Source organism: Quercus lobata, chromosome 8 (assembly GCF_001633185.2).
Source record: "Quercus lobata isolate SW786 chromosome 8, ValleyOak3.0 Primary Assembly, whole genome shotgun sequence".
In the NCBI taxonomy this organism is placed as follows: Eukaryota; Viridiplantae; Streptophyta; class Magnoliopsida; order Fagales; family Fagaceae; genus Quercus; species Quercus lobata.
Genome location: NC_044911.1, coordinates 50,828,386 through 50,851,283, shown reverse-complemented (window position 1 = coordinate 50,851,283; position 22,898 = coordinate 50,828,386).

Sequence of the window (22,898 nt, the reverse complement as noted above, 5' to 3'; positions counted from 1 at the left end):
ATTTGTCTAGTTTTATAGCTTAAAGCTTAAACCATCATGATTTTTATTTTTATTTTCCCCATCTATATATATAAAAGTAGGAATTTGTGCCAGATGGCATTCTTGTTTAAAAGGAATCAAATATCCTTTCTTTAATTTTTTTTACCTTACAATTTATTGTATTTAAGTCAAAATTATGAATTTATTATCATGTGTTAATGAGGTAGATATATTTATTTTTATGTATTAATTATCAATAATGATTTACTAATTATTTATATAAAATAATTTTATATAGTTGAAAAAAATTATATAGAAAAAAATCAATTTGGAACACTTATTATTAGAGAGAGAAAAAACAACTGTTTTGAAACATGACACCATCGTTTTATCAACAATTGAAACAAAAACTAACAAAAAGACAAGCAAATTTAATAACGTTTGCAATTATGAATATGAAAAATAATTGAACTTTTAAGTTGGTCAAAACAATTAAATATTTATAACTTCATTAATGCAATATGTAAATGTAAGGACGCGATTCGTGGCGGACCGTAACAGTGTCGGGTTCGCACATAAAAAGGCCCCTAACAATATCATTTGTAGAGCGTGGGTTTGGAAGGCTAGGCCCTGGTTGACAGGCGGTGGGTTTTTCGCGGTGTTCGTACAAGTTTAAGTTTTCCTTCACCCCTGGAGTCTTTCTCCTGGAGGTGGGCTGGGAGGCTCTGGTTTTTGACCATTTTTCCCAACCCCCCCCCTTAGGTTACTTGTTTTTTCTTTTTATATCCGCCTGCGTTCATTGTTCTTCGTCCACGTATAGGGTCAACATTTCCAAGATTGATACTTGTCCCATCAGCCCATATTCAAAGTCGTTGGGGGTGGTTGTAAAAGCCAAAGAATGCGGCTCTGTCAGGTTCAGAGCATTGAATGGCAGTAAGGGCAGCTTTCCCTGGATATTTTAGATCTTTCTTTCTAGTTTCAGTCCTATACCGTTTTTACCCTTCTTTCAGGGGGGACTTTGGGTCTGCCGAGGACTGAGCTGTCCTCGGCGGTATCCATAGGCTATTTTGTCGAGTTTGGGCCGTAGCCCTCCTCGGCTTGGGCTTTCGGATTCTCCCCGGGTAGATGGGCCTGGCCCATAAATCATTTGGGCCCCACAGTAAATATTTTAATTAAACAACTTTACCTATTAGGTAAAACTTAGGTATAATACTTAGATGCTGTTTTTTATGTTTCCCTCTTAAGATTCAATCATATGGCTTTTTTTTCATGGAATGAGAGTATATTTTTAGTTAAGTACAACCATATGGCTGAATCTTAAGAGAGGAATCTAAGAAATAATAAGTATTGTACCTAAATTTTTCCCTTAACTATATATTTATGTATTGCCATTTTTTTTTGGTGTCATTAAAAAGAGTATTAATGGGGTAATTAATTAATTTATTATGTACTGTATAAATTATCTATAGGTGGTGCACTAAATATTTATTAAGATAAACTTATATAGTTATTTTCTAAGGACAAAGTTTAACAACAAAATTAGTTGTAACCTTAGGCTACAACCTTACTCAATATATTTTTATTGGAGATGAATTTTAGCAAATCCACCATTGGATTACACATTCTTCTTATATCCTTCTTACTTGCAAAATTTCTAAAAAATTAAAGATCAATAGCCATGTCATCGATAAATTATTTAAATTGCAAGTTTTTGTAGTTTAAAATTATGCATAAAATATAAACTTGTAGATCATTTAGTAAATAATATCCGATTGATACAAAATTTGATATGTGTATTGAGAGTGTAAAGAAAATGTAATTCAACAGTTAGATTTTCAAAATATGTATTAATGTTTATTTTATTGAGTAAAATTGTTACCTTAGGTTACAACTAATTTTGTAACTAAATTTTGTCATTTTTCTAAAGTATATATAAAAAATTAATTGATTTGAAATAGGATAAAATTTGGCTACAAAACTTAGTTGTAGCTAATGGTTACAACTCTTAACTAAAAAAATTAATATAACTATATATTTTGAAAATCTAACTGTTGGATTGCATGTTCTTAACACATATGTCAAATTTAGAGCTAATTGGATGATATTTACTATTTGATCCATAAACTTATTTTTTATACATAATTTTATACTACAAAAACTTGAAATTTAATATTTGATTGATGACAAAGTTATTATTTTTTATATTTTAGAAAATTTGCAAATATTGAGGATATAGGAAGAAAATGTAATTTAATGATGGCTTTGTCAAAATTCACATTCAATAAAAAAAAAAAAAATATTAAGTGAAATCATGGAAACAATAGAGATGGCACTGAATTGCTGGAAACAACTAATGAAGAAAAAAAAAAAAAAAACTCAAAAGAAAAAAGAATAGAGAAAGAACATATAAATAGAGTGGTAGAATAGCAGAGAATATGGGATGTAGGTGTATATGTATTGATTAGTTTGCTAAACCATAAAAAATAACTTTTTGAAGATTCAAAGTAGAGAAATTATGGACAACTCAACTTGAATGCTCATCATATGGAAATCTAAATGTTGAGAGAGAGAGAGAGAGATTATACGTGGACACCACTGCCGCCCACACGTTCATTCAAAAAATGGCAGGGGTAAATTTTTCTAGGGGTTACTTTTTGATCCAGAAAGGACGCCTATGATCAACTGCAACTCAAGGCCTTTCTGTGTCGCCGAATAGACCAAGACCAAGCTGTCTTTTGCAGATGAGCAAGCCCCATGCCTGGCCCTTGTTTGTGCGTACGTACCTCACCAAGGGTAGGGGCCATAGCTCAATTAAGGGAAATAGAGTTTGTTACACATACCGACACTTATTCCATTTTGAACCAAAATTATGAGTTGAAGACACGATTTCAAAACATGCATACGTAACCATGTGTGTAACCATCTTTATCCAACCTTGCAGCTAATTATTGCGTAAGAGTATAGGCTTCAAGCTAAAATCTTGTAACTTGTGCCTTCTAGAAGATAGAATGATATGATCAACTTGTCATAAAAATCGATACATGCCCTATCTAATGAAGGTCTCTGGGACCTTTAAATAAGATGCTCGGAGCAACCTAGTTAGGTACACATTTTGTTGTAAGTTGTAACCTTGGGCCCATTACCTGTCTCGACAAAAATCATTCTCAATTGCTTCCAACCTTCTCCGACGGTGTTGAACGACTTTTGGAGCCTTTTCTTTATAACACAAACTCACCCTGGGGCCTGGATGAGCCTCATGAATGATTGATTTGTTTGTCTTTGTCCCTTGTTTGTCAATTATCATTACTCCCTTGCGTGTTCCGTAGCATAGTAGATGCACCTACCAGATTGACCCAAACCCAACACTGATTAGACCTTTAACATAGTTAGGATGGTTACTACTTACTACTTTCCTAGGATTTATAATGGCCGGAACCTAGCTTGCTTAAAAAGGCATTTGATTAAGTGTGTGTTTGGTTCCAACGTCTGAGTTTTGCTTTTGCATTTTGTTTTTTGTTTTTTGTTTTTTTTTTTTTTTTTCTACACGCATTTCAGGGGACAAGTGCAACAGAGGAGTACTGTTCAGTACTGTTTGGCCGTGTTTTTTTGACATTTCTGTCAATCAGTGGGCCCGTGCACTGTTCATAGACCTACAAATTTCATTTTTTATCAATTTTTTCATTAAAAATGGGTCCCACAGTATCATTCATACATTTAAAAATTATTTTGCTACAGTGTTTTCAGTTTTCAGTTTCAGCAAAATAAGTTCTATCCAAACACACCTAAGTTTACTTTTTATTTTTATTTTTTAAATTTAAACTACACCAATCTTTCTTTAAGATTTCATAAAATGAAACTCTTCCAACTTCCAAGGATGTGACACTTAAAGGAGTTTTTATAAATCCAACCGAAAAGTCAATACTCTCTTACTCAATACCTCTAATGGAATATATCATTTAAAAATAAAAATATTCAAACTCATTTATATAAACTCCAAGGGTAAAGTATCATTTGTCCACAAATCTCAAGATCAGAGAAGCCTGCAAGTAGTGGCTTATTTAAATTTATTTCAAGCACGAGTTTATTTATGAGCTTATAAAAATTATATTCACCTATCTTGTATTGTTAAAATTGTATATAATTGTACTGCAATATAGACTATTTATATCATCAATATATTACAAATCATTATTTGACATCGTATGAAATTATTTAAAAAATTATAAAAGCAAATTTTAAGTCTATATAAGTATATTTCAAACATTTATAAATACAAATATTAATATTATTTATATATATACACACACACTATACTAGTCGCTAACTCGTGCAATGTAGGGAAAAATTCAAAAAAATGTTCAAGAACTTATTTATATTTTTTGCTTTCATTTTATATCATCTTCCTTTAGATTGATGATAGCTATAAGATTTTTTTTTTTTTTTAAGCTATAAAATTAATTTCGAACATCCATATACTCCATTCTAAACTTGCGAAAAGCAAAAAATTTATAAATCCTTTATAAATTTATTTGTGATGCACAGGAATGCTACTAACAATAACATCTAACGAAATATAATCTTATTTTCCTCTCTCTCTCTTTTTTTTCTTCCTTTTTTTTTTTTTCTTCTTTTCTTAATTTTCTTTTTGGTGTTGTAGTAGTAGTTTGAGAGATTTGTTTTGCAAAATTGGCCTTAACAAAATTGGTCCGACTTTGCTTTAGTCATCATATGATCATCATAGCCCAAGCTTGTCTAGGATTATTTTGAATGATTGTAAACCATTATCCACAAACCGTGACGATCTTGGACATAGTTTTGGCAACAAAATGAAAAACTTAAAATAATACATTTAATCATGTTCCTAGTTAATAATAATATCCTACCTATCATCCTCAAAACACACCTTCTACAAACTTGACAATGATGAGCTGTAGGAGGCTTGTATGTAAAACAAATGTTAGGTGCCTCAATTTCGCATCCTATCAAAAATTAAGTATTCAGGAATACAGTTACATCTGGAGTAAAGTCTTAGTAATGCTTCGGATGTGACAACAATAGTTTCCCTCATATATTGAAATATAGGAGTGTAATTCTTATAGTTGACAAACTTATCCAAAGAAAAAAAAAAAATTAACTATAGTTAACTCAGAAAAAAAAAAAATTGCACGATGTAGCAATTGGGCCTTGGCTCAAGGTAAATAAAGAATATTAGAATAGATCAACTTAATGTTGGACAAAGGTGATCAGACTTCAAGTTAATATCATCAGTACATTTGAAGCAATTGCAATATCCAACTCTACTCAATGCCTCTCAAAAGCAAACAAAAAATAGAAAGGCACTCAAATAAAGCTACTTTTCAGCTAGACAAAGCTATTTTAGTGATCAGTTGACTCTCATTACACTCATTCTTATGCCTTTAGGAATTGTGCCTACTAGAGCATGTTGGTGTATACTCTTTTATAATACAAAAACTCCTTCATTTTACACATTTTGGTAAAAAAAAACCCACATTAGTAGGTGTAAAGTTGTGTAAAATTGTGCATAAATATACAAATGCTACAGTGACCGTGTATATATGCATGATCACTGTAACTCGTGTATTTAATATTTTAATAATTTCTTCTCTCTCATACGTCTGACCCTCATCTCAACTCTCTCTTTCTCATTTCATCACAACTCTCTCTTTCTCTCATCTCAATTTTGCAAAGCTGATCAGCTTCTCCTTCTTCTTCAAAATCTCAAGCTTTGAAGACGAAGATGATGATAGCTTAGTGGAGATCTCGTGTGCCATAGATTGAGTTCGAACGGCAAGTTTGGGCGGCGAGTGAGTTGGGAATGCCAATGTGGGTGATGGAGAATCGATCTGCGTCGAGATCCGCGGTCGGCTGGGTGTGGGTATCCAAGGGCTTGATTTGCGGTCGAGCTTTGAGTTCCGCGTCGAGAAGATGGTGGTTGGCTGGGTGATTTTGTTCTATTTGATCGTTGATGGTGGCTGGGTGTGGGTGATTTTGGGTTTGTGTTGGGTTTATAGCTCGACGGAGAAGACGATGGTTGGGTGGGGGTGATTCTGGATTTGTGTTGGGTCTGTGAGAGGGTTCTAGAGAGGAGAGGAAAGGAAATAATAAAAAATGTAAAAAGAATGAATATTTTATTGAATAAATGTATAGAATAGATAAACTGATGTGGGTGTATTGTAAAAGTGGATGTGTAAAATAGAAAAAATAGGTTTTTTCTTGCAAAATAGACAAAAAATTTGCATGAACTGATGTGGTTGCTCTAAGGATAACAGATTAGACACACATAGAAAGGAATGAAGGCATCATCACTGTAAGTCCAACCTGGTCTAAAATTTGTTAAGTTAAACTTATAAGGCAACATCATGTTACACAACTTTCACCATAGTCCTTTTGGCCGGCCTTCCTATCAACTTTGTGGTGAATTTTTATTTTTTTTCCCTTCTAATTTTAAGTATTCATTCCTTCAAAAACAATAAAATATAAAACACCCAAAAAGAACCTACTTGATTATTTTTTTCAACCATTTTCTCATAAACAAAACAGGAAAATAAATGAATAAATGTCAACAGTAACACAATTAAATTCCAAATAAGCATCATACCCAAGACTAAAAGTTATTTCTTTTCCTCCACTTTTACTAAGCAAACAAACAGAGGGCATACAAATCCCAAAAATAAAAAAGAACTCTAGACCACCAAATAACTAATGCAGCAGACACAAATTTTTTATCTCTGCTACTGCTAGTCTGCTTCCACTTTACTTTTCCTTCATTCTCTATGAAACCAAATAAAATACTCAAGAGAAAACGCTCTAGAAGTTATTACCATTGTGATTGTTGAATGCATTGAAATTAGCATATAAACTATATAGATAGCATATGAAGAATGGAAATCCAAAAAAAAAAAAAAAACATTCCAATACTAAACAGTAATCAAACAAATGCTAAATATTATTTTCCTTCATATCTTGAACAATGGATTTTTTACAGAAAGAGAGTGAGAGTGACCTATTTGTCCAAATAGGATATCTCTGGCTGAATCGTTGCCAGAGGAGAGTGGGCTAGGGCAGAGCACAAGTTGTCTTTTTGTGAGCGATAATGGAGAAGAAATTGGGGATTGCAAGTTCTACGTGTGGGTTTTTTTAGAGTTAGTCGTTTTTCAAAAGGTTTATAGAGTGGATTTTAGTTATCAATTTACCCTTTTTCCTGTTTGGATTGATGTCTAAAATATTCTCATTATATTCACTTACAAGTTTTTAACTAATGGGGATAAATATATAAATTAAAACTCCCATACTTTAAGATTCACAAACTCATATACGTTTTATCAGTTTCTCTCATTCTTCTTCAGATTGAAGACATTTACATTCTTTCTTTCTTCTTCTACTTTCAGATTTGATTTATAAACAATGTCAGAGGCTCCAACAGTTTTTCAAGTTCTATCTTCTGCAAATTCTTTTTTTTTTTTTTTTTGTCTTTTGTTTATCATTGACTTTCTTTGAGTTCATAGTTCTATCTTTTGCAAGTTCTTTTTTTCTTTTCTTTTCTTTTCTTTTGTTTATCATTGACTTTCTTTGAGTTCATACCTGCCACAGCTGCCAAGTATTCATAGATAATAGAAAGAAATAAATCAGATTTAAAGATTTAAAAAATGTTGATGTGTAAAATTGTGGAGAAATTAACCAAAAGTTAGAAGCTTCGGTTATATATATATATATATATATATATATAGAGAGAGAGAGAGAGAGAGAGAGAGAGAGAGAGAGAGAGAGAGATTCAATCTCATACTCACGAATAAAAAAATAAAAAAAATAAAAACTAACTTATGCTTGAGCTTGACTCTTTTTTAAATAAACAAATATATATAAATTTAGGCTCAGTTAACCGATGCCTTTAAGGTATTTATTAATAAACAATTTTAGAAAACTTTTAATACTACTTTTACAAGAAATATAAAAAGTGTAAAAAAAAATCAATTGCTTATATAACTTTGGGTTTTGTTAATGGATATCCTTAAGACATTTGTAAATGGACAATTTTAGGAAAGTTGTAGAATCTGTTTGGATGCCACACTTATTATTGAAAACTGAAAATACGGAGACAAGATAATTTTTAAATGTGTGAATAGTTTCGTGGAATCCAGTTTTAAAGTTGTTTTTCTGAAGAAAAAAAAGTACTTGCATGTCTCGTACACTGTTCACAGGACTCACCAAAAACCGATAGACACATAAAACGCTATCCAAACGTACACTTAATACTACTTTTATGAGAAATATAAAAAATGTTAAAAAAATCAATTGCTTATATAATTTTGAGTTTTGTTAACAGGTGTTTTTAGGGCATTTGTTAATAGATAATTTTAGGAAAGTTTTGATGATAAATATAAAAAGCTGTAAAAAAAAAATAGTAATTTTTTTATTTTTCTATAAAAATGTTTTAAAAATATTTCTTAAATCAATCCCTTAAGCTGTCCATTAAATTTTCCTTATAACTTTGTTGAAATCAAATCAGAGCCATCCGTAATCAGTTTAGTTCATTTATAACCCCTAAAAAACAGTGAAGGCAGTAGTATTGGGGCCAAAATGGCCAAATACCACAAAATTTTGAAATATTTTGTAAAAAAACACTGTTTCGGAACTATATAGAGAAATACCACTTTTTATGGAACTCGAGTTTCTTAAACTCGAGTTCCTAGGAGTTTTGCCACCGTGGCACTGCTGAGGTGGAAATTGGGCCATTAAAAAAATTTATGTGGTACTCGAGCATGGTAAACTCGAGTACCATGCAACACAATACTCGAGTATACCAGGCTCGAGTACCATTAAAATGCTGTTTTTTTTTTTTTTTTCTAAGGTACTCGAGCTTGGTGAGCTCGAGTACCTGTAAGGAAGTCGAGTTTAATAAACTTGAGTTCCTTATAACTTTTTTTTTTTTTTGGGATTATTGACAAATAAATATAAACATAAAAATAAGTAGCTTTTTTATGTTTTTATTTATTTAAATAGAAGCATTGTAAAATATAGAGATTTTAATTTCAAAATATGAATTTAATTTTTACATTAAGTAAAACTGTTCACTGTTTTCTCATAAAATTGTCCATGAGCGCTCCGGCTTGGGCTTGTCGGCCCAAGCCTTCACTCCATGGACTAAGCCTCAAAAAATCTCCCACTAAAAATCACACAACATTATTCAAGTCGAGTCGAGTCGTCAACATGAATCAAATGATACCCTTAAAGTGTGGATGAAATGTTTTATAATGCTTAAATTTATAAAAGATACTAGTGAAAGTTCCATGCGTTGCATGGGTTTAATCCTAAATTTTCTTTATATATTTTTTTGAGAAATTATAACTAAATGAGTTATGTGAGGCCGGGGAACTTATGATCCGGCCCACGCTCTATTAGGGCTCAGGGCCCATGCCGAGGAGGGTGTGTGCCGAGGACGAATGATGAAAGGCCGAGGTGACAAGGGGAACAGCTGAGGACGACCCTATCCTCGGCACTCTAGGACTTCAAGGGCAAGAGCAACGTCTCGATGAAGGCTATCCCCAAACAGCCCCCTGAAGGGAATGCGGGTAAAATGGGACCCACGTGGAGGTACGGTGCAAAATTGGTTCAAGATAAACACGTCCCTTCCGCATTAAATGCACTCGCCAGCGTCCTGACCATGTTAATGAAAAAAGACGCTTGGACAGTGTAACTTTGATCATCGCAACTAACAGAAAACAAGAGGGGACAGCTGATGGGACGAGTACAGAAGTGGGCACCTGCTTGACTAACAAGTGGAGGGCTAAGATCAACCAAGAAGGGCTATATAATGTAAAGGTTAGTGCGCCAAGAAGGAGGCTGGGAAAAATGGCCAAAAACCAGAGCCTCCCAGCCCGCCTCCAGGAGAAAGACTCCCAGGGCGAACACGATTTAAATCATGTATGAACACCACGAAAAACCCACCGTCTGGTGACTAAGGCCTAGCCTTTCAAACCCATGCTCTATAAATGATATTGTTTGGGCCTTTTTACGTGCGAACCCAACACTATTGTGGGTCGTTACAAATTGTGTCCTTACAAGTTATTATTACATAATTTTAAAATTATTTTCTAACTATATATAAGACAACTGATGATTATGTACACTTAACTTTTACAAATCTAAACATTAATTGTTCATTAGTTTTGGCTAAGTTTATATGAAATCATTGTGTCATTTTTTCCCTACTGTTCTTTGTTACTACGTATGATTCTTGTGCTTTGGTTGGACAATGTCCTCTGCTTTGTAATGTAGGAAACACCTTAGGAAGTGAAATGCCTCCAGTTAGATATGTTGATGTTTCCAATATTTGTGTAATTTGAAATGTTACACATATAACACTTATCACCCAAATTAGATTTAGTGTACATTACTTGTAGCAAAATTTAATAAATTCAATACATACAGACTCATCCAAACCACACAGACCAACCACTCTTTCACAAAAAAACCATATGGCTCCTAAAGTAAGGACTTGCCATGTGAATACACAGATATGCAACCCTTTGTAATGCACCGTTTTCAAGGATGCAGAGCATCCCTGAAAAGTTTATGCATCAATTTTGGGGGTGAGTTGTCTACCATTACTACACTAATGTTCGCAATGCTGCATGTGCTACTCAACAATTTGGTACGTTCTTTGATTTTCCATTGAGTTTACATGATTTTCTTCATTCAACGATTTCGAATTTTTCAACAAATTTGGATGATCGATACATTAGTACACAGTTTTCCATTTAATTTTCACGATTTTGTAGATTTAACGAATTCAAACTTTTCAACAAATTCAGACTATCTGTACATCTAATTTACACAATTTTATTTTGTACTTTCAAGATTTTATACAATCAACGAAATCAAATTCGAAAGATCTGTACATCTAAATTTTGTTTTTTACAAATTCGAATGATCTATACATCTAATGTACACGATAACTAAATGAATTTTCACGATTTTGTACTTTCAACGAATTCAAATTTCTCAACAAGTTCGAAATATTTGTACATCTAATGTACACAACTTTCCATTGAATTTTCACGATTTGGTATGTTCAACAATTTTGATTTTCCATTAAGATTTCACGATTTTGTACGTTCAACAATTTTGAAATTTTCATGAAATCAGGATGATTAGTACATTAGTGCATAGTTTTAAATTGAATTTTCACGATTTTGTACATTTGACGACTTCAAATTTAGAAACAAATTTGGACGATCTGTACATCTAATGTAATTAATTTTCCATTAAGTTTACTCAATTTGGTATGTTCTTCAATTTTCATTTGAATTTTCACGATTTTACACACTCAACAAATTCGAATTTTTCAACAAATTCGTACTATCTATACATCTAATGTACACAAATTTTCCTTGAGTTTTCACGGTTTTGTACATTCAATGAATTCAAATTTTTAAACAAATTCATACGATCTGTACATCTAACGTACAAACTTTTTCATTGAATTTTCATTATTTTGTACTTTCAACGAAGTCAAATTTCTCAACAAGTCTAGACTATTTGTACATCTTATGTACACTTTCATGATTTGGTACATTCATTGATTTTCCATCGATTTTTCCTGAATTTCTACATTCAACTAATTTGAACTTTTTTACAAATTCGAATTATTCGAGGCATTTACCATTAGGTGATTTATACGAATCATTCATTTTTCTTTCATGGAGTTTGTCCATTATTCATATGGTTACATATTTAAAAAAACACAAAAACCATTTAAGTGCAATAACCGTGCCAATGCTAAAAACAGTTTATGCAGAAAACTGTTCATTGTTTTCTCATAAATATTGTTCATTGTTTTCTGCATAAACTATTTCTAGCATACTACATAAAATTATTTTCTAATCAGCATTATTTAAAAAATTGTTCACTCTCTTTTCTGCATAAATTATTTTTTATTCACTATTTAAAAAATTGTTCACTGCTTTCTCATAAAACACCTAGTGAAATCGTGTTTTCTAAATTTAAAAGCCAAATCTGAATGCTTTTTCATGTTTGAATTTCACAATAATCGAATCTATTTTTCTGCATTGATAAAATCTGTTTCTACATTAATATAATTTGCTCTCTATACATCATGTTTATTGCATATTCAAATCTGCTTATTGCATTCATAAAATTTATTTTTTGCATTAATTAAAACTATTCATTGTTTTCTCATAAAAATTGTTCACTGTTTTCTACATAAACTATTTCTAGGATTTTGCATAAAATTATTTTCTATTCAACATTATTTAAAAAATTGTTCACTCTCTGCTCAGAGTTATCCTTATACTGCTCCTGCTCATGGACTACTCCATAATTACTACATAGAACGCAGTATGAAATAGGAAGATAAATAGGAACACGATCTTTTGCCGTCTCGTGGCAAGTCTCGTTTTTTGCTGAATCTTAGGGTGGAGCTTTGAAAAGCTTGTTCCCATAAGATAGCTTTTAGGAGACTGTGATTCTGTCTTTGTGGAGCTTGAATCTCCAGCCTTCTTGCCAGGGAGTTGACAACCAGATGCTTCAATAAATGCACTGGTGCTAAAAAGATATAATTCCAAAGCCTTTCTGTCAATGTCCTTTTGTAAAGTCCTTTTACAATGTTTTATAAGAAAATCATCTTTAAAATTTAAAGCATATATAATAAAACAAACTTTTTTCTGTACACCTTTGTGCTCTTGCTGAGTAGTGGTATAAGAGTAGCCATGATGATCAATTTTATGCAAAATCCTAGAAACAGTTTATGCAGAAAATAGTGAACAATTTTTATGAGAAAACAATATGACAGTTTTTAGACCCTTTAAACAATTGATTAAACCTAGGTAATTAGCCAAGTTGTTACTTAGTCCAATTAAACAAGTCTAGGTTATCACAATAATAAAGCTCAAATCATGCAAAACAGCGGAAAATAAATAACACAAGATATGATTACCCAGGAAACCAAACCGGTAAAAACCTGGGGAGGATTTGACCTAACTATCCTCAAGGTAAACTTGAATCCACTATCTTGAAAGAATCGAAGTTCATACAATAAGACTTACAAGCCCCCACGCTCGACTTCTTATTGCTACCAACCAGTAGAACTTACTAACACGACCACGTGCAAGCTCTGAATCCACGGACTCCTTCTTTCTTGGATTCCTACCAGCTACAAGCACACCTGCTTGTGTAGTCTTTAAACTTTAATGGCAGCAACTGAATTGATCATCAAGGTGTAGAAAATATCTCCTCCTTGAAAACCCTAAGTTTGTGTAAAGGAAAGCTCCTCTAGATCTCACAAGAGATTTACACAAACCGCAAATATGAGCAACACTAAAACGTGGCTAGGGTTTGCCTTTTATACTTAGAACAAATAAGAAACCCTAAAAAAGTTTTAAAACAAATAGGGCTGAGTTGGACGAATCTGCAAAAAAACAATCTACTTGAGCTTCGATCGGTCGAGCCTAAGCTTCGATCGATCGAGCCAGGTCGAAAGCCACAGTGTTTCCTGCTTTAAACTCGATTCCAACTTTACATTGACATACAACTTTGAGCTAGTTTTAAACACTTCTAAACACATTGTTTTGATCATGGTTTGCCAACAATACACATTAGAGTTCTAAATACATAAAATCCTAAACTTTAGAACCTAACAAACTCCCCCTTTGGCAATCCGTGACAAAACACAACTTAGAAGCTCAAAGTTTACAAAATGAAAAGCCCTTTACAAAATAATGCTCATAAACCAAATTCAATCCTAACTACTATCCATCAGTTGCAAGTGTAGACAGTAGCTCAATTGAATCAACCTGTATATTTCTGGAAACACTAAACAAAATGCATAACCGCATGTGTGGAAATAATACAGTAAACAAAATAACTTCTTGATTTCAAACAATACCCAAATAAACACATATATCAATGAATAACTCATAAATATAAATCAATAAGCAGTTTGAAACAAGAAACAAATAAAGTACCAACAAAAACATAAAACTTCCCCTAACATGAATATCCCATCAAAAACAAGGTAAGAGCTAAAAATGTTAAGTACACAGTGAAGCACCTAGATACAATCTAAAACTCCACAAGCTCCAACCAAAAACAAATAATCTCCCCCTGAAAACAAAAATCCTACAATGACTCCCCCTTTTTGTGACGAAATGCCAAAGAGCAAACAAGATATCCATCATCAAAAGGGAGGTGGTCTAAACTGCGCTAACTCCGCACGCAAGGCACGGATCTCATCAAGTACGTCCAACAAAATCTGTCCTTGAGCCGCCTGAACGGTCAAGACATGATCCAATGTGCGACGAATGTCTGAATCATCCGAAGCAGTCGGTGGAGGAACAACAACATCAGCATCAGCAGCAGCACCTGAAGTCTCAGCAGTAGCTGTACCTGTAGAAGAGGGAGGAGGGGGAACACCACTAGATGACGCACCTCTAGTACGAGGAGGAGCAACTCTCAACTGAGCAGCCCTTTGACGAAGAAAGGTGGTACCTATGGGAGCTATCACATGAACAAGCTCACCCGACGGAAAACCATCTAGACCTAAGTAGAGCAGAATCCTATGAATGAAAATAGGATGAATCAGCACATGCCCTACGGCAGAACTCCTATGAACCTCGTTCAAAGAACGAAGGAATAAGTGAGGAAAACTGATGGACGCTCCAGAAGCAAAGGCGTACAAAAACACACATCACTCTAAAGGGATGGTGTGGAAGTGAGAGATAGGCCACAAGGAATGACACGCAATCCTAAAGAAGAGATAGGCCGTTTCGGTAAGCTCAGCAGACGTAATACGAGGATCAGTACCCTACTGGATAAATGACTCAGTGATGTAAGACATGACAACGTCGAAAGAGGGTGACTCATCATAGGGATAGTCAGCATCCCGAACAACCGGCACCCTAAGAGCCTCAGCCACTACCCAAGGGGTAATGGTGAACTCTATACCTCATATCCAACTCCTAACTAGGGTGTTGGAATCATAGACGTGACAAGAGAGGTTCGAGTAGAACTCTCTAATCAGGGCGGTCGGGGGTGGATGATCTATCTCTAAGAGAGGCAACCAACCTTTAGACTCAAAATTGGCTCTTATGGCCGGATCAAGCTGATCTAAAACAACTGTTCGCTCAGACCAGATCTTACACTTACAGTTCAAAGAGTCATAGGCTTCTCTACACTTATCATTCTTAAACAGCTTAACCCTAGGTGGAGACTCAGAGGAAGTGGAAGTGGTCCTATGAGCTCTAGTTTTCTTAGGCATGGTGCTAAGATAAGGATCAAAACACAGAGCGAAAGAACAAAAAACCACAAACCAAAACCAAGGACAGACTGCAAGTTAGCACAAAAACAAAATATAGAATCAAAATCTATATGATGCATGAACAAGTTTAAATGTCATGATGCATGTTCTAATGCAGTGAATTAAGTCAAAAAGGTTCAAATTAGAAAATTGGCTTGCACATTAAGATTTTTAACACAAAAACCCCAAAATTATAGAGACCACTTGATCAATTTGAAAAAATATTGACGAATTGATCATTACACATGATATAATAACAAAAATAATGACCAAATACATCAATTGGATAAGCCAATTTCATCAATTTAAGCCAATTTGACAAAATCCCCAATTCGGATCAAATTTAGAACCCTAGAATTTCCAATTTTTCAAAAACCACAAAATTGATCAAACTAAACTATAGGGAACATCAATATAACATCATGGCACAAAAACCCATTGATCAATTACACAAGAATAGGCTTGAATCATCAAAAACCCCAATAAGTTTGAAGATGCCGAAAATACCCATGATAATGCATGAAAAATGCATGAAAATAAGAAATAAACTTGAAAAAGAAGGGCAAAAGGGACTTACCAGCTTCCAAGGACAAAAACCTTGCAAAAAACTTGAAGGAAAACGACAAAAAAATGGATGGTGGAGGCTAGAGCCAACGCGGAGAGAGAGAAAAGCAAGAAACTATTTGAAAAGTGACTTTGAAAAAGTCCAATTTTGCCTTTTAAAAAACCTGATACACGAGTTTCGATCGATCGAAAATAATCCTCGACCGGTCGAAACAGACAGAGACACCCTCTCTCAAATTTTAAAAAATTTTAAAAATTTCGATCGGTCGAAAAACAGAATGGACCGATCGAATCAGGCAGAGACTCACCATTTTCGAGAAAAAAACACAATTTTTGAAAAAACAAGATGATTTGACTCAAAGCATTGAATTTTAAGAACAAAAATGCATGAGTATGAGATGGTATGTTTTTCAAATCAAGAATTTTAAGCCCAAAATTCCCAAAAACAAAATTTTGCATTCTCCACAAATTTTCAAGCAACAAATTTAGTTTGCACATAATTCAAAGTGATTGCAAAAACGTGGTTGGTCAGACCATAAACACACACAATAACATGTACGATGTTTAACAAAGAATAACTCGTGTAGTGTGTGCGACTAGCAAAGACTTGAGATACATGTGAGGTGATATGTGAATAGCAATCAATCACAAAGTCTACAAAATTCATCACAAAGAATTTAAAAGAGACTATCACCTAAAGAGTTACATCATATAACTCCCACATCTCCTAGATCATAAGCTTGCAATCATGTAAGTTTCTTGTATTTATGCCTCATAATATACATTCCAATTTTAAGTTATGTGAGTTTGGCATCAAGCCTAATAGTACACACCAATTTTGATTTTAAGAATTAAGCACTTTAATCGAGGCTTCACCTTATGTTCTTTTTGTGCATGTGCTACACTTTCTCGAGTACAAAATCTTATGATATGCACTAAGGTGTTCATGATTGGCTAGTGAACAGTGGTGAGATGGTTATTTATGCCTTTCTCTAAAAGTTCAAGTCCAATATTTAAAAACATGTGACTTCAAGATTAAGACATAGTAATTAAAAACTATACACATCTTTCCCACACAACATGCACTACAAATCTTCAACTAGTAGAGTGCAATAAATAAACTCATCAAAACTAAACAAGGTACAAAAGACATGTTATGTGAAAATAAATTGACCAATCTTGTTCTCAAAAACCAAGAAGAATAGTGCAAAACAAAATGCGCTTCCTTTTCCATTTTTTTTTAATTGTTTTTTTATTTATTTTTATTTTTAAATAAAAATACAAAAACACCTAGAATGAAATGCATGAATGTTATGCTATGCAAATCCTAGAGACACAAAAAAAATAAAACCAAAGAACAATGGTCACAAAGGGTAGAGCAATGAAGCACAAGGACCAAGAGGCCAAAGACAAATCAGGGACACAGAATCACACCAATCACTTGACAAAGAGTCTCAAACTTACTTCTATCAAGAGGTTTGGTAAAAATGTCGGCATTCTGACGCTCAGTAGGAATATACTCAAGACACACAATTTTTCTTTCAACAAGATCCCTAATGAAGTGATACCTAATCTCTATGTGCTTAGTTTTAGAATGCTGAACAGGGTTCTTAGATATGTCAATAGCACTAGAGTTATCACAGTAAACCACCATGGTATCTTGGGATATCCCATAATCTGTTAAAACCTTTTTCATCCAAAGAAGTTGTGAGCAACAACTTCTAGCAGCAATATATTCTGCCTCGGCAGTAGACAAGGACACAAAATTTTGCTTTTTGCTCATCCAGGCAACAAGGTTAGCACTAACATAAAAACATCCACCAGTGGTGCTTTTTCTATCATCAGCATTACCAGCCCAATCAGAATCAGAAAAACCAGCAAGAGACAGATTAGACTCTTTGCTATAAAATAATCCATAGTCATAAGTTCCAGCAACATATTTAATTATTCTTTTAACAGCATTTAAGTGTGAAACCTTAGGATTAGACTGAAATCTAGAACAAACATCAACACTAAAAGTAATATCAGGCCGACTAGCAGTCAAATATAACAGACATCCAATCATACTTCTGTATAGTGTAATATCAACAGACTCACCTGATGGATCATTCGTTAGTTTTGCATTGGCGGCCATTGGTGTTCTAGCATGGGCAGCATGGTCCAGTCCAAATCTCTTGACTAGATTCTTTGCGTATTTGGCTTGGTTGATGTAGATCCCTAAATCCGTTTGTTTCACCTGTAATCCCAAGAAATATGTTAGTTCACCAACCATACTCATTTCAAACATTGCCTTCATTTCATCTGCAAAAGAATGAGCAAGAGAGTCATTAGTAGCACCAAAAATAATATCATCTACATAAATTTGAGCTACAACAAAATTGTTCTTATCCTTTCTTATAAAGAGAGTAGTGTCTGCAAATCCCCTTTTGAAGCCGTGCTCAGTAAGATATGCAGTCAATCTATCATACTAAGCCCGTGGAGCTTGTTTCAAACCATACAGTGCTCTCTTCAATTTATACACATCATCCGGTCTGTGAGGGTCAACAAATCCTTTAGGTTGTTCAACATAAACTTCTTCTTGCAGCATTCCATTCAAGAAAACACTTTTGACATCCATTTGATATAACTTGAAGTTCAGATGACTAGCTATAGCCAGTAATATCCTAATGGATTCCAATCTTGCTACTGGAGCAAAGGTTTCATCAAAGTCAATCCCTTCCACTTGTGTGTAGCCTTGAGCAACAAGTCTTGATTTATTTCTGATAACAGTGCCATGTTCATCTGACTTGTTCTTGAAGATTCACTTAGTTCCAATTACATTCACACCCTTTGGTTTAGGAACTAATTCTCACACATCATTCCGAACAAATTGATGAAGTTCTTCATGCATAGAGTTTACCTAATCAGCATCTTGAAGTGCTTCATCTACCTTTTTCGGTTCAAATTGGGACATATAGCATGAGTGTGTAATTACACTTAAGGTTTTTGACCTTAATCTCATATTGTCATTCAGACTTCCCAATATATTTGAGGAGGGATGATTCAGCCTTACTCTAGAGGAAGGACCTTTAACCAGAGATCTGGATGTACCTCTCTGTTCTGATGAAGGACTAAACTCATGTTGAACCTGTTGAGTCTCATGAACTGGAGTGGATGGTTCAGGACTTGATGGCACAGATATTGCATCATTCAACACCATTAGCTCCTCATCACTATGTTTCACAACATAATCATCAAGGAGAGAGTCATTAACCTCCATTGGCTTATCTTGAACTTGAGTAGTACTTTCTGGATGTGCTTCTGGACATACTTCATCATTGATCACAACATTTGAAGATTTCATGACAGTTTTGGTTCTCAGATTGTACACTCTATATGCCCTACTAGTAGAGGAGTACCCTAGAAAATATCCTTTGTCACTCTTAGCATCAAATTTCTCTAGGTGCTCTCTATCACGTAGAATGTAACAATCACTACCAAAAATCCTGAAATACTTGACAACTGGTTTCTTTCCTCTCCAGAGTTCATAGGGAGTCTTCTTGGAGTCAGGTCTGAAATACACCCGGTTTAGTGTATGGCAAGCAGTGTTAACTGCTTTTCCCCAGAAAGATTTTGGCAATTTTTTATTGTGTAACATCACACGTGCCATCTCTTGAACGACCCTATTTTTTCGTTCAACTATTCCATTTTGTTGCGGTGTCTTGGGTGATGAAAATTCTTGATGTGTGCCCTGTTCATTGCAGAAAATAGCTAGCTTGGTATTCTCAAATTCTCTTCCATGGTCACTTCTGATTCTGGCTACCACTGTATCTTTTTCAACCTGCAATTTCTTACACAGATGTATCATCTTCTCAGGAGCCTCAGCTTTATCTTTCAGGAGCACAACCCAAGTATATCTGGTAAAGTCATCCACAACCACTAGAATATATTTCTTTCCTCCCAAACTTTAAACTTGAGCAGGACCCATAAGATCAATGTGCAGTAACTCCAGAGGTCTTGAAGTTTAAACACTAGCCACAGACGGGTGTTTAAATTTTATCTGTTTACCTATCTGACATGGTCCATATATGCACTTATCTATCTTCTCAAGCTTAGGTAAACCAACAACAGCATCATATTTTGAAATCTTTTCTAACTGCTTATGACTTGCATGCCCCAGCCGTTGATGCCACAAATCAACTTGATCAATCTTTACACTAAAACACTTGTTGCTTATGCTTGGTGTCAATCCATAATAGTTGTCCGCTGTTCGTACACCAACACACATACAGTCACCTCCACCATCAAGTATCTCACATTCATGCTTAGTGAAAAGAACATTTAGTCCATTGTCACAAATCTGACTGATGCTGAGTAAATTTGCCTTTAGTCCATCAACATACCAAACATCTTCAAAGACCGGTAACCCTGGGATGTCCATAGTTCCAATGCCTCTGATGACAGATTTGCTTCCATCTCCAAAAGTGACTGTCCAATCTTTCCTTCAAAAAGAGTCTTGAATAATCCTTTGTTTCCTGTCATATGCCTGGAACAACCACTATCCAAATACCAAAGACAAGAATCACGTGCCTTTAAGGCGGTTAAGCCAGAATAACACAAATAATTATTACCACATATGATAAAACCAAGATGTTCAAGGAAAGATTTAACAAATTCAATAAGAGACAAATATACAAAGTAAGCAAGTTGATGAATAAGCAGAAAGAATTTCCAAAAATCCATACCAAAGGGGTCAAGGATCAGCTCAGTGATCCAAAGATCAACAACAAAAGAGCTACCCGCTCTGATACCACTTGATAGTTTTTAGACCCCTTAAACAATTGATTAAACCTAGGTAATTAGCCAAGTTGTTACTTAGTCCAATTAAACAAGTCTAGGTTATCACAATAATAAAGATCAAATCATGCAAAGCAGCGGAAAATAAGTAACACAAGATATGATTACTTAGGAAACCAAACCGGTAAAAACCTGGGGAGGATTTGACCTAACTATCCTCAAGGTAAACTTGAATCCACTATCTTGAAAGAATCGAAGTTCGTACAATAAGACTTACAAGCCCCCACGCTCGACTTCTTATTGCTACCAACCAGTAGAATTTACTGACACGACCACGTGCAAACTCCGAATCCACGGACTCCTTCTTTCTTGGATTCCCACCAGCTACAAGCACACCTGCTTGTGTAGTCTTTAAACTTTAATGACAGCAATTGAATTAATCATCAAGGTGTAGAAAATATCTCCTCCTTGAAAACCCTAAGTTTGTGTAAAGGAAAACTCCTCTAGATCTCACAAGAGATTTACACAAACCACAAATATGAGCAACACTAAAACGTGGCTAGGGTTTTCCTTTTATACTTAGGACAAATAAGAAACCCTAAAAACGTTTTAAAACAAATAGGGCTGAGTTGGACAAATCTGTAGAAAAGCAATCTGCCCAAGCTTCGATCGGTCGAGCCTAAGCTTCGATCGATCGAGCCAGGCCGAAAGCCACAGTGCTTCCTGCTTTAAACTCGATTCCAACTTTACATTGACATACAACTTTGAGTTAGCTTTAAACACTTCTAAACACATTGTTTTGATCATGGTTTGCCAACAATACACATTAGAGTTCTAAATACATAAAATCCTAAACTTTAGAACCTAACACAATAAATAGTTTTAATTAATGCAGAAAATAGATTTTATGAATGCAGTAAGCAGATTTGAATATGTAGTAAACATGATGTGCAGAGAGCGTATAATATTATTGTAGAAACAGATTTTATCAATGCAAAAAAATAGATTCGATTATTGTGAAATTCAAACATGAAAAAGCATTTAGATTTGGCTTTTAAATTTAGAAAACACGATTTCCCTGTACTTAGTTTTGGAGGTTTGTCGACCATGATGTGCCCGACGCTTCCAAGACTCTCGTATGTGTATATTGGCATATTAAGGAAGGCTATTACAAAAGGCTTTCTAAAACTTGGAACTTAAAAGCTTAGAATCTTAGAAACTTAGAAACTTAGAAACTTGTCTTCTGTCTTCGTAGTTCGTCTCTTTTATAGGTGAAATGAACCATGGTAAAGTAACCTGTGTAGGTAAATTTAACTTAAGTTAATCTGTCGGTGGTATGGAAATTAGTACTGATGAGTAATAGTCTGTCTGCATCTGTCTGGGAATCTTTCAGATCTCGGAAATCTATCAGATCTCGAAAATCTATCAGATCTCGGAAATCTATCAGATCTCTTTTTACACATGCTGGTAAACAGTAGTAACTTTTGAACATCTGTCTGGACTTGTCTGGAAGCTATTCACGCATGCTGGTGAATATTGATCTGTCATGGATGCCATCTTCGGTGGTTCTACCCAAGCCATTAAAGATGCAATGGCTGTCCTGAATCAAGAAATTATGTAACTGTGGTAGTCAATGTTGATGTGAATTTGAATTGGTTCAGAACCTTAGGAACAAGTACAACGAGTCCATGGCTTAGGTGATTATCTTGTTTTGTGTTTCATTCTCTTTTCCCTCTGCATACAAATTTCATTCTAGATATGATTCACATTTGTTTGTTCATTTTAATGATTTCTGCCTTTATATAAACTACAAAATGACAATTCTTTGTTTGGGTTCTTGATTTTGAATAAACAGAGTAATATCAATAACATTCTGGTGAATGATCATTATTGACAACTACCCTCTAGGAAGCTGTTTTATATTCAGGTATTTGTTATTTTGTTAGCTTTAACACATTATTAAATAATTTACGCAGAAAAGAGAGTAAACAATTTTTTAAATAATGCTGAACAGAAAATAATTTTATGCAGAATATTAGAAATAGTTTATGTAGAAAACAAATTTTATGAATGCAGTAAGCAGATTCGATTATTGTGAAATTCAAACATGAAAAAGCATTCAGATTTGGCTTTTAAATTTAGAAATAACAATTTCACTAGGTGTTTTATGAGAAAACAGTGAACAATTTTTTAAATAGTGAACAGAAAATAATTTACGCAGAAAAGAGAGTGAACAACTCGTTAT